Source organism: Eleutherodactylus coqui, chromosome 11, assembly GCF_035609145.1.
Source record: "Eleutherodactylus coqui strain aEleCoq1 chromosome 11, aEleCoq1.hap1, whole genome shotgun sequence".
Taxonomy (NCBI): Eukaryota; Metazoa; Chordata; class Amphibia; order Anura; family Eleutherodactylidae; genus Eleutherodactylus; species Eleutherodactylus coqui.
The window spans coordinates 7,186,108-7,198,595 of record NC_089847.1 but is presented as its reverse complement, the minus strand read 5'-3'; the positions used below and the strand labels follow the sequence as shown (position 1 = coordinate 7,198,595).

The 12,488-nt window shown below is 44.1% G+C and overlaps 1 protein-coding gene across 1 annotated transcript in view; it reads right to left on the bottom strand.

Moving 5' to 3' along the window:
• The window catches only part of LOC136581970 (fatty acyl-CoA hydrolase precursor, medium chain-like), a 184,839-nt gene that overhangs the window by 89,935 nt on the left and 82,416 nt on the right, over positions 1-12,488 (bottom strand). The gene's annotated exons all lie outside the window — the stretch shown is intronic.

Sequence of the window (12,488 nt, the reverse complement as noted above, 5' to 3'; positions counted from 1 at the left end):
CAAGAAGGGAGCCTGGTAACTACTGACCGGTAAGTCTCTCACTTTAAAAAATGGAAAAATATTGCTTTCCGAGTTTCCGAGAGATGTTTTCCTTGAGGTATTCCAGGATGGCAACCGTATAACTCCTCATCAGCATGGGTTCATGAGGGGTCAATCATGTCGGACCAATTTGATCTGCTTCTACAATTAACTACGTTCTAGGCGGGATCTAGGAGAGTCTATTGATCTTGTATATTTTGATTTTTTTAAAGCATTTGACACCATGCCGCATAATAGGTTGAGATATAAAATGAGACCACTTGGACTGGGTGAAAACGTGTGTCGCTGGGTAAAGAACTTTCTTGGAGATAGAAAGCAGAGGGTGGGGATAGGTGGTTCGTACTCTGATTGGGCCACGGTCACTAGTGGGGTGCCACACAGTTCAGTACTAGGCCCCATTCATTTCAATATATTTATCAGCGACCTGATAGAGGGGCTGCACAGTAAAATATCAATATTTGCAGATGATACAAAATTATACAAGATAATTAATACAAAGGAGGAAATAAATAGCTGCAAATGGACCTAGATAAACTGGGGGCTTGGATAGAAAAATGGCAAATGAAGTTCAATGTTGATAAATGTAAGGTTCTGCTCATGGGCAGGAGAAATGAATGTCACCAATATACACTAAATGGGGTACTACTAGGGAAAAGTGAGATGGAAAAAGACCTCGGGTACTAGTGGACTGTAGACTTAACTGGAGCAATCAATGCCAGTCAGCTGCTGCAAAAGCAAATAAAGTCTTAGAGTGCATTAAAAGAGGTATAGGGGCGAGGGACAAGAATATTATCCTCCCACTATATAAGGCACTTGTCAGGCCCCACATGGAATACTGCGCACAGTTCTGGTCACCGGCGCTCAGGAAAGATGTTACAGTGCTTGAGGGGGTTCAAAGAAGGGCAACTAAACTAATACATGGAATGGGAGGACTGGAATACCCAGAGAGGCATCAAAACTGGGATTATTCACCCTGGAGAAAAGACGGCTAAGGGGTGACCAAATAACTATATATAAATGCATGAGGGGACAATACAAGGATCTCTCCCAGGATCTGTTTATACCCAGGACTGCAACGGTAACAGGAGGGCATCCTCTACGTCTAGAAGAAAGCAGGTTTCATCACCAACATAAAAGGGGGTTCTTTACTGTAAGAGCAGTGAGAGTGTGGAACTCTCTGTCTGAGGACGTGGTGATGGCAAAATTGATAGAGCAGTTAAGCATCAGGTAGGAACTTCCAAACATCGATCCAGGGATTATTCTGGCTGCCATTATGGAGTTGGAAAGGATCTTTTCTTCCCCAAATGGTCTGAATTGGCTTCTGCCTTATTGGGGAGTTTTCGCCTTCCTCTGGATCAACAAAGAAGGAGGGAGGCGTGGTTGGAAGCAGACAGAACTGGATGGACAGTGTCTTCTTTCAGCCTAACATACTATGTTACTATTTATGATGGGGAGTGCGAGAATTCTCCGCTTATGTGATGGTATTGGAAGACAATCACGAAGGTGTGCCCCTCCGCAGTGAGGTAAAGGCTGTGTAACAATGTCAGTGTCCTGCACTATCTACCAGGAGCAGCGATTTCTTGTGGGACACCAGAAAGGGACGTGGTCACGATATTTCAGTGTTAGATGCCATTTCTGTATGTTGGAGATATGAGGTGCATTTATCATACAACCTTCTGAACACAATGCAAGCTTTGATAAGGCAAGGAGGCCCCCTGCAAGTAACACACCGTGAGCCTTAAAAGTGATCAACTACATGCGTTGGAGCTGCGCCATATCTCTCCCCGCTTGGTTACGCTGCATTAAAATTCCATACTGATGTACCGCTAATCCCGGTTTACATCGCCATTTTACTTTCCGCTCTGTAATAGGAACAGAAAAACAGAGAGCTGGATCTTTCCTATGATGGAACCAAATGGCGCCAGATGGACCCGCTGACTGTAATTGGGCTGTCTGGCTTCCATCACGCATTTCCCCAGATGAAATAACGCTGTTTTGTGTTTGATTGACGAACAGAGCCTCTGGTGCAGATATGAACAGAGCTTATTTAGTTATAGTACTTGTAAATATGACCCACTGCCATAAACAATCTCATCTGCTGCAGTCACTTAGCACTCAGGAGACCGATCTTAGAAGATGGTATTTGCAGCCACTATGAAATATACAGCGCTGTGTGATATAAATACATATAACCAGCAGCTCCTCACTTTTCTGTCAGTGCTCACTTATCCATCTTCACAGGTCAGCAGAGATTTCATTCCCTAAAGAGATCCAGGTGATCAGATAGACCCCATCACTCACCTGCAGCCACCCAGACAGGTGCAGCCCTGCAGGTATCGCCTTACACGGTATTTTTCGCCATCTAGTGGGTAGAATTGAAAACTGCAGAAAAACTGCAGATGTGCAGGGAACAGCACTTTTAGAACCAATTCACTCCTGTGTTGGGGCTTCACTACACAATTCTGTTTTATTGCTCCTTTTTGGGAGCAGAAAAACTAAATTAAACATTTTCGCTTTTCCTTTTGCTTTCAATGGTTTTTCATAATAATGATTTAGCCACATGGCTTTATCTGTAGTGCTGTTTGTCCATCCATAATGGAAAGGTTTCAGTTTTTTTCACATTGTAGTCAATAAGATGCAAGCAAACAAAAGGGCCGTCTATTTAATGACTAATTATACTTTCAGCTAACTTTTGACACATCAGAGAGACGTCATCACAGAATGTCCCACCGATTGTCTGAGATTTAAACAACTTTTATTTTGAATTTCTAAAAAGGGTCACAGAAAAAAACTATTACACCTTAGTGAATCCGAAGTGATATGGAGAACCCGCCCTACGAAGGGCGACCCTTTATCATATATGCCAATTATCAAAAAACATTATTGTGAATACAGTGCTCAGATTGCAAATAGTCTCATTCAGATATCCAAATATATAATCTCAAATCACAGAAAAATGGCCGTTACTTACTGACTGAGGAGTGCATATAGATGCATCCTCCTCTCGCCATGCAGGTAGCTGACTACCAAATGGAGGAGCCAATAACACCTGTGAGGGCACCGATAAAACATCCACTCACACTGCCTCCTGATAATGAGGGGGGTGGATGCTTTGAGTACACTCCCACACATAGTGGATACAGGGTGCCAGACCATCCTGATATATGTAGTTCACCATGCAGACCAGCAACCTATTAATGACGCCATGATAATTCGGCGGGTTGCCCTGCATATCCATCAGTGAACCACATTGGTACTGCCACCCTGGGCTCCCCCTGGAGTCTTAAAGCCACACTGCATGTGAATGATAGATAATAAATGCAAGGCATTGGTTGGATGTTGGCCAAGATACATGAGTCCACTAACCACTTCACTGTTCTTTTTAATTTTTTATTTCCCCTTCTGTGATGCAAATATATAATCTGCACCAATTATTACTCACCAGACTCCACTCTTAGGTCTTTTACCCACTAGCATTTTTTTGTAATGCTGCGATATCGCTTCATTTTTTTAAAATGCAAATGTCAATAGGACTTTCTAATGCTAAAATCGCATCTCACAAAATCACAAGTTTGCGCTTCTGCAATTTTTGTGCGATGCGATTGTAACATTGGAAAGTCCTATTGACATTTGCAGTAAAAAAAACGCAGCGATATTGCAGCGTTAAAAAAAACGCTAGTGGGTAAAAGCCCTAAGACTGCCTGTCCATTAGTGTTGCGGTATCGCTCGGGAGCCGCCGTCCGGGAGCAGGAGCCTGCAGACGGATCTCCACGGTCAGCCTATCCGACAGATAGGATGACCGCGGAAAATCATGGCAATTTGCAGCATGCTGCCAATTGTTGGCCACGAGCGGAGAATAACTATGATTCACTATGATTCTCCGCTCGTGGACAGGGGGGCTGCGTTTTCCATAGCAACGCTATGGAAAATGTGCATTGCGTTCCCCGCAGCCGGATTATCACTGCAGGGAATGTAAAAACGCTGGTGGACAGGCAGCCTTAGAAAGATTACATACAGATGTTATCCATCAGTACAATCCACAGTGTGTCAGGCGGAGTGTCATCTCTCATTAAGGAAAGCACCCAAAAAGTGTGTGGAGACACCTAGAGGGTGATTGGGTCGGAGAGGGCATTCCCAATCTTTGTTTTACAGACTTGTTAAAGTCATACATCAATTTGAAGGAATGCTGCCATCCAATAGGTGGAGCTGCAGGGGTAATGTCCCATCTTCCTTATTTACATAATCCACAGTGTGTTATTCCCAGCATAGAATGCAAAAATTTATAACACTTTTATATAATTATAAAGATAAAAAAATAACGCGTTTCACTAGAAATGGTTTAAGGCCCATTTAGACACAACGATTATCGCTCAAAATTTGCTCAAAAGACATCTTTTGAGCCATAATGATTGTGTCTAAATGGGCTCATCTTTCAGTTCTCTGCTGAACGATGGTTTTCAGTTCTGCTTGAAAACCATGGTTTGGCAGAACAGCTGATAAGCAGAACCGCACACTGTGTTCTGCAGAGGGAGAGCTGATAACAGCTGATTGCTTTGTGTCAGCTATTCTCAGCTGTCAGCCCTGCCAGCAGAACAGCTGTGTCTGCTGTCCATTGTGCTGAATTCTCCACGGGGATCTAGAGATTACATTAGAATTACAATTACAACAATAGAGCTAGTTACAGAGCTCAGACCTCCTAATGAGTACTGCAACAGCTCCCAGAGGTTCATTTGCATGCAAATGAAGCTGATAAAGTACTAATCACAATTAGTGCCTATTAGTACTTTATGCAAAATGATCACTGATCTTTCAATGTTTTGAAAGAGTATCTGTGTGTATAAATGGGCCTTTAGGCTCATCAGGGATCAGAGAATGTACAGAGTCACAATAAGAGGATTCCAAATCACAGCAAGATATGGAAATGATAATCATGACCAAAAGTCAATCAAGATAAGAGAATAATAAATATCCAGATATTCCCCACTCATAGGTGCTGCTATCCTTCAATCAAAAAAGGTACATGTGCATGAAAAAAACTCTCATGTGTTAATCGCTCCAGATCATAGTGACCTCCAGCACCAGAATAGCGCATGCACGAGTACTGGATGCTGCGCAGGCTCAATGCTGATGCAGGGGACTCAGATTCTTTCTCAATCAAAAGGTCTAGTATAAGCACAATAGTAGAAAATAGGGACTTAGAATGGTCTACCAGAACAGTTAGAAACTAGAGGTGAGCGAGCGTACTCGCTAAGGCAAATTACTCAAGCGAGTACTGCCTTTTTCGAGTACATGCCCACTCGTCTCAAAAGATTTGGGTGCCGGCGGGGGTGAGCTGTGAGTTGCGGGAGTGAGCAGGGGGGGAGCAGTGGCAAGAGAGAGAGAGAGATCCCCCCCCCCTGTAACTCCTGTCCACAGAGGCTGAACTTCGTATTATTATCAGTGCTGCTGCAGATGACGCTTAACATTTCCCAATGTCTTACTTTTAATACCAATGCAGAAGACAGCACTATACAGCATATCTGGAAAATCTGTGATACCGTTGAGTGCAGAGACTGTTGAAAGTGAACACTGTGTGCTGAGTGTGCAGACAAGTGAGAAATAGCTATGGCCATGTCTGATACTAGTAATGCTGAGCAGCCCTGCTTCTATCACTGCTTCAGTCATGCCTTTCCCAATGCATATTACTTGGGGGGCCCCATTGTTGCCACACTACAGTGGGGAAGCCCACACTTTTTAGAGACTTTTGGGGTAAAATGAAGGCCACGTTCCATCTGTATCCAATACCAACCGAACAAAAGGTGGAAATCCTGATTGGCCAACTAGAGAGCGCTGCTTTAAGGGAAGTTAAATCCTGGCACCAAACTCAGAAAGGAGCACTGGAACAAATTCTCGAGCAGCCGCAGAATATATTTGAGCCCTGCACCACCTCAGAGCTAAAGATACAGTTCTTTTTTTTCCTTTTTTTTTTTTTAAACTCGTTTTATTGAAAATTAAATAGCATAGAGAAACTTACAATCGCAGGAAGGTGCAGCACGTAGATAATACACATCACTGTATAATTAGGTTGGTATAGAAGTTCAGTCAATGCAGTACAACATAAATAACACATTAATTCTGTAAAACCTGATCAGGTACACAGAAGCCAAATCTCCGAGGCCACAGGTCCCGCTCCAGAACATGTATCCACTATGGGGCACGTCTGAGCTCCAGAATGGATGAAGCCATTAATTGTGGTGAATATAACGTGAGGGGGGAATCGCACCACAGACCCCACACTTTATCAAATTTCTCAGGACACTTGCGTCCCTTGTAGACTATATAATTATATGGCACCACCGAATTGACCAGCTTCCTCCACATTGAGAGTGAGGGGTTCTTACGATCCATCCACCGCAATGCAATCGTTTTTCTAGCAAGGAACAAAGATTCCCTCAGAAAAATCTTTTTATGGTGTTGCCAGCTTTCTTCATCTAGTATTCCAAATAAGCAGATCTCTGGGCTCGGTGGAACAGGGACTTCCACAAGTTCAGAGAGGAAACCTGTGACCTCCCCCCAGAAACTTTCAATAACAGGACACTCCCACATCATGTGCCAAAAATCTGAATATTCGCAGGAACACCTAATGCAGTTTGTAGACTGTATTCTGCTCATTTTGTACAATCTCGCTGGAGTGAGATAGCACTGATACACTATATACAGCTGGATCATTTTATTATTGGCTGCTAGGGATACATATAGAGGAGATTCCAGGAGCTCTTGGAACGTATCGTCTGTTAGTGTCGGTATCAGTGTCCTCCATTTTGTTAGGGCAGAGGGTATATCCTGAGAGGCTCGTATTGAGATGAGGTGGGAGTATAGTGCCGATATGAGGCCCCGGGGGCCTTGGGAGCGAAGGATGCCTATTAAGGGGTAATGAGAAATAGCAGGTCTGGGTGGCGGGAACTGCGCCTCTAAAGCGTGTCTGACCTGGAGAAATCTATAAAAATGGGAACGGGGCAGATCATATTTATTTTGTAGCTGCTCAAATGAGGACAGGGTGTTCTGTGGATAGAGATCTGCCAGGGTCCGGATGCCATATTGTTCCCAAATGTGGGCGTCCTCCAGTCGGAGTAATTCTGGGAGCCCATGATTACGCCAAAGGGGAGTGTCAGCTATTATGTCCATAAAACTGCCAATTGACTTGGCCTGCCGCCAGACCTGAGAGGCCAACCTATGAATTGGTAGCATTTTGCCTGTTAGGGTAGAAGGAGATTCCAGCAGGGGCCACAATCTAGGGATTTTAAGATAATGTGCCAGATGCGCCTCAGAGTTGGGGAGAGGGTCATCACTCAGCCAGCTTCTCAAGTGAATTAGCTGGCCTGCCACACAGTAAAGGAACAAATCTGGCAGGGCAGCGCCCGCGTCTTGCTTCGGCCTCTTTAGCGTAGAGATTCGTAGTTTGGGGCGGGAATTTCCCCAAATAAAGGAAGACATCAGGGACTGCATGGATTTAAAGAAGCGGGACGGGATATGCAGCGACGCATGCTGCATTATGTATAAGCATTTTGGTAATACTATTAGTTTGATAAGATTGATTCGCCCCGCTACCGAGAGCGGTAGGGAGCCCCATATTTTAAACTTAGACCTGAATAAATCTATGAGGGGGTATACATTTAGCTCTAGAGACTTTCCCACATCATTGGTTATCTGTAACCCCAAGTATTTAAACTGGTTTGAGATCCGGAGGCCGCAAAGTGAGTCAATATCGCCCAGACGACTCTCACCAGAAACAGGCATCAGGGCTGATTTAGTCTAGTTGATTTGAAGGCCCGAGAATTCACCAAAAGTATTAATAAGATTTATCACATGGGGGAGGGTTGCCTCAGGATCCGCCAAGAAAAGCAAGAGATCATCGGCATATAAAGCCACTCGATCTTCCCTATCCCCCACTGTGACACCCCTGTATAACTGGGTTTCTCGTAGAATCATTGCCAACGGCTCAATGGCCAGGGTAAATAGTATGGGGGAGAGGGGACACCCCTGTCTAGTTCCTCTATGTAGTTGGAAGTAGGGAGAACAGGATCCATTAATGGAAATAGCTGCTAGGGGGGATTTGTACAGAAGAGTGATCCAGCGTATAAAAGTCTCGCTGAAACCAAATCTCCGTAAAACTTAGAGGAGAAAGGGCCATTCAATGGAATCGAATGCCTTTGCTGCATCTAAGGAGGCCAAGGCCCAATCCTCTTCTCTGGCCGCCCCTATCTGCGTCACCACTTGGGCCCTCCTCAAATTCTCTCTAGTGGATTTTCCGGGCATAAATCCAGTTTGATCCGGGTGGATTCAATCCAGTATTATGGTATTGAGACGATTAGCCAGCATTTTAGTTAGGAGTTTGTAATCAGTATTAAGTAGGGAAATTGGCCTATAGGAACCACAGTCTAGGGGATCTTTATCCGGTTTTAGAATTAATACTATTGTTGCTTCGTAGAAGGATGGAGGGAGATCTCCGTTCTCATAGGCCGCATTGTATGCTGCAAGTAATGTAGGGAGCAATATGTCTTGGTATTTGGCATATACCTCAATTGGAATGCCATCAGGGCCTGGCGATCAAAGATACAGTTCTTTAGCAAGAAACCACAAACTACAGAGTCTTTGTGAGTCTACACCTTATCTCCTCAAGAGGCTGTCTGGGCAGTCATCCAAGTGGATCTCTGAGAAGCCGCAGGAGCAGATCAAGCCCTCCTAGAATGATTTATTGAGGGAGCTGCCAAGAAACTTCACATAGCCAGTTGAAGATGTTATCCATCCAACAACTTGAGGCCTCCTTTCTGGGTTTCAAAGAATTCTCTATCCAGGTCCTGGAGAAAGTTCTGGCCAGTAGCTGAAAAGCCAAAAGAGTCATCACCCATCGGGGTTGTTCAACTCCTCTCTCTATAACAAAGTACATTTTCACTGGTCAAGCTGGCCAGATAACAACTTTGCCTTCTGATGCTATCACCGAACTGCAGAAGCAGATGGCTAAAATAGCTTGTGGGCTAGCCAAGCTGTGCCATAAGATAGAGTGCCTGGAAACTCATCCTTAGGAGCCAATTAGTTGTATTCACAGTGGAGAACTAACACTCCAATAGCCACAGACCAGTTCAGCAGACAAGGGAAACCTATCTGCAGATACAGTCACCGAAGTGTACATGTGGAACGCCAATGCTGGCAGCTAAAAGAATATTCCCTGAGGGAGAAGACTAACCCTCATGTGGAAGAATTGTCGCTCCTGAAAACTCCAAGTGGCTGTCCAAGTATGTCCGACCTTGTCCTGAAGTCACCATCCATATCAATGGAGTCCCCCTTCACTGCCCTACTGGACACAGGGTCACAGGTCGTCACAATAAGAGGGACATTGGGACCTAAATCTTCTAATACAGCCTCTAGATCAGTGTCTGAATGTAATAGACACAAATAAACAGCAAATACCCCTGGAAGGGTAATCGTAGTCTATTATTCTTGCAGGTAGAACCAAGCTCCCCCAACAAGGAGCACTTGTTGCGGATGTACGAGAGAAAAATACCCCTTCTGTGGTTCTAGGGATGAATGTCCACTGTAACTGCTATGACAAGATGTTGGAAGCCCTCTATAAATCCATACCCTTGAGCCTCCCAAGGTCTGCAGAAAGTTTTGCAAAGGACTATCAAGGTGTTGTTAGCGCTATCACCAGAGGACAGATTTACTGTGCCTGCATCTGTGACGTGAGACCAGTCATCTTACAATCTGGTACTGAAACCATGCTGTGGTGCCAAGCTCGACTGGGAAGCCAAGGCCAAGATTACCAAGGCCTGGCAGAGCCTATGCACCTAGAGGTTCATCCTCTGGTCATGGTGCAAGGAGCCTAGTAACTGTCTCTGTAGGAAGAGTGCCAATCCATCTGCTGAATGCCAGTGACACACAAGTGGGACTGAAGAAGTTCTACCCTGTAGCACAGCTATCTCTTGTCACTATCTAGGTCATAGTGAAACTGACCATGGTCGAAGCCCCACAGTCTGCACAGTTGCAGAAAGATGGCAGTACACTTTCAACTACCCCATGGTGCTCTGATACGCAAATAGGTGATGTGATTACACCTTCCAAGCAAATTGAAGGTGTTCTTAAGGTCACCCAAGAGTTCCATCAAGCATCCAATGGACTTCAGGAGAGTATGTGATATATAGCTTACCATCTCAACTGGCTCTCATTCCCCAATAAAAAAGAGCCCTTGATAGCCCTAGGTTCAGCTGCTTACTTCTCTACTTTGGATTTAACCAGAGGATACTGGCAGGTGCCCATCTCAGAAGCAGACCAAGAGAAGACAGCTTTTACCACCCCAATGGGCTTATTTGAGTTTAATTATATGCTTTTTGGACTTTGTAATGCCCCAGGAACCTTTCAAATGCTCATAGAGCACTGCTTAGGCCACAAGAACTTTGAGACTATCTTGTTATAGCTGCATAACTTAATCCCCTACAAAAACCTGGCTGAAATCTCTCACATTTTGATTCAACATGGCCTCAAAGTTAAGCCATATAAATGCCATCAAATGCAAACTCAAGAGTGCTTTTTGGGACACATTGTAAGTATGGAAGGAGTGATACCTGACCAGGAGAAGACCACTGTAGTCAAGAATTGGCCTACATCTAACACTGTGAAAGAGGTCAGAAGTTTCTTGGGATTGCAGGATATTACAAGTGCTTTATATCCAATTTCACCCAGATCCCTGAGTCATTACAGGATGCCAGAGGTGAACAAGAACTCTGCGTAGTTCGAAACGCGTTCTCTGTTCCTGTTTTAAAAGGCACTTTTCAATAAAGCAGTAATACACTTTTCCCAAGTGTGATATCAAAGTCTTTTTACTGTGGATTTTCATTACAAGAACTGATACGAAGTCATCCAAAAGAGCGACAGAAGAGACCAATCTCTATTAATTGGAAAGGTTAACATGAGCTTGTCTTCCAACAACTCAAGGATAAACTGACTGCACAACCCATATTGGGCTACCCTGATCACAACAAGCCTTTCTGTCTCTACACACATGCAAGCATGACGGGACTAGGAGCAGTCTTAAGCCAAGTGCAAACTGGGAAAGAAAGGGTAATTGCCTTTGCAAGCTGATCTTTCAAGGGAGTAGAACACAATGATCAAAACTACAGTTCCTATAAAATTGAGTTCCTCGCTCTTGTATGGGCTGTGACAGAGAAACTCAAGGACTATCTGGCTGCCACGTCATTTATGGTCTATAAGGTAACAACAACTTTATTGCTCATCTGAATACAAAGCCTAGGAGCTCTAGAACAAAGGTGGGCCAATTTTGACTTTGCGATCAAATGCTGCACTGGAAAGACCCATGGGAATACTGATGCTTTCTTCCGTTTGCCAACAGCAATAGTTCCCTCACAAATAGACATCTGGAAAGATGCTGAAATACCTACTATGCTTGCTTTGCTGAACAAAAAGTAGCTAGTATCAACACAGGGAAGACCTCCACCTCACAGCCACAAGAAGTACAAAACCACCTTTTGAGGAGAAAAAGAGAATCCAGCTTCAAACTGAAAGCAGAATTATTAGAGAATTCCAAGATTTGCTAACTGGCAGAACAGTTCCTGGGAGAATCTGTCAAGGCAATTCAGAGTTGAGTTATCTGTAGAGACAGTGGAAGAGACTCTTTAAAAGGTGTACTGTAGAATCCATTACAGGTAACCACATTCATCAAATTGTCATCCCACAGAGAGATGTAACATGGTCCTAACTGCCTACTACGACCAGTCGGGACATATTCGTGTTCAGAAGACTGAAGCTACTATCCGCCACAGATTTTTTTGGATTGGTATGAAGGGGACATAGAAAATCAGTGTCAAGTATGTCCCACCTGTGAAACTAGGTGGAAACAGAAGGCTCCACTTCATCCCATTGTGAGTCAACAGCCACTGGAAATGGAAACCCTTGACTATCTCAAAGTGGAACCCAGAAGAACTGGGTGCACCTATGTGCTTACCATCATTGATCACTACATTAATTTTGTAGCAGCAGTTCCTGTGAAGAGCTGATTGCTAAAACTACTGCTGCAGTACTCTGGCAGAAATTTCTTGATACCTTATGGATGTCAGGAGAAGATTTTGATAGATAGGGGTTTGAGTCTCAAACTCTTTGATGTTCTCTACAATTGTCAGAAACTCAGAACCCCAGCCTATCACCCGCAGGACAATGGACAAGAAAATAAATCAAACATTCTTAACTTGTTGAGGTCTATACCACCCACAAGAGAGTGGAATGGCCAAGTCTACTGCTAGGACTCATCTATGTGTACAACGCCACAGTGACCTGCTCAACTAGCTACAAACCATACTACCTCAAGTTTGGACGCCAAGGTAAACTACCTGTTGACCTTGATTTGGGATTAACAGATCCAGATGAAATCAACCCCTTGCCTAGTACTGATTGGGTGAGAG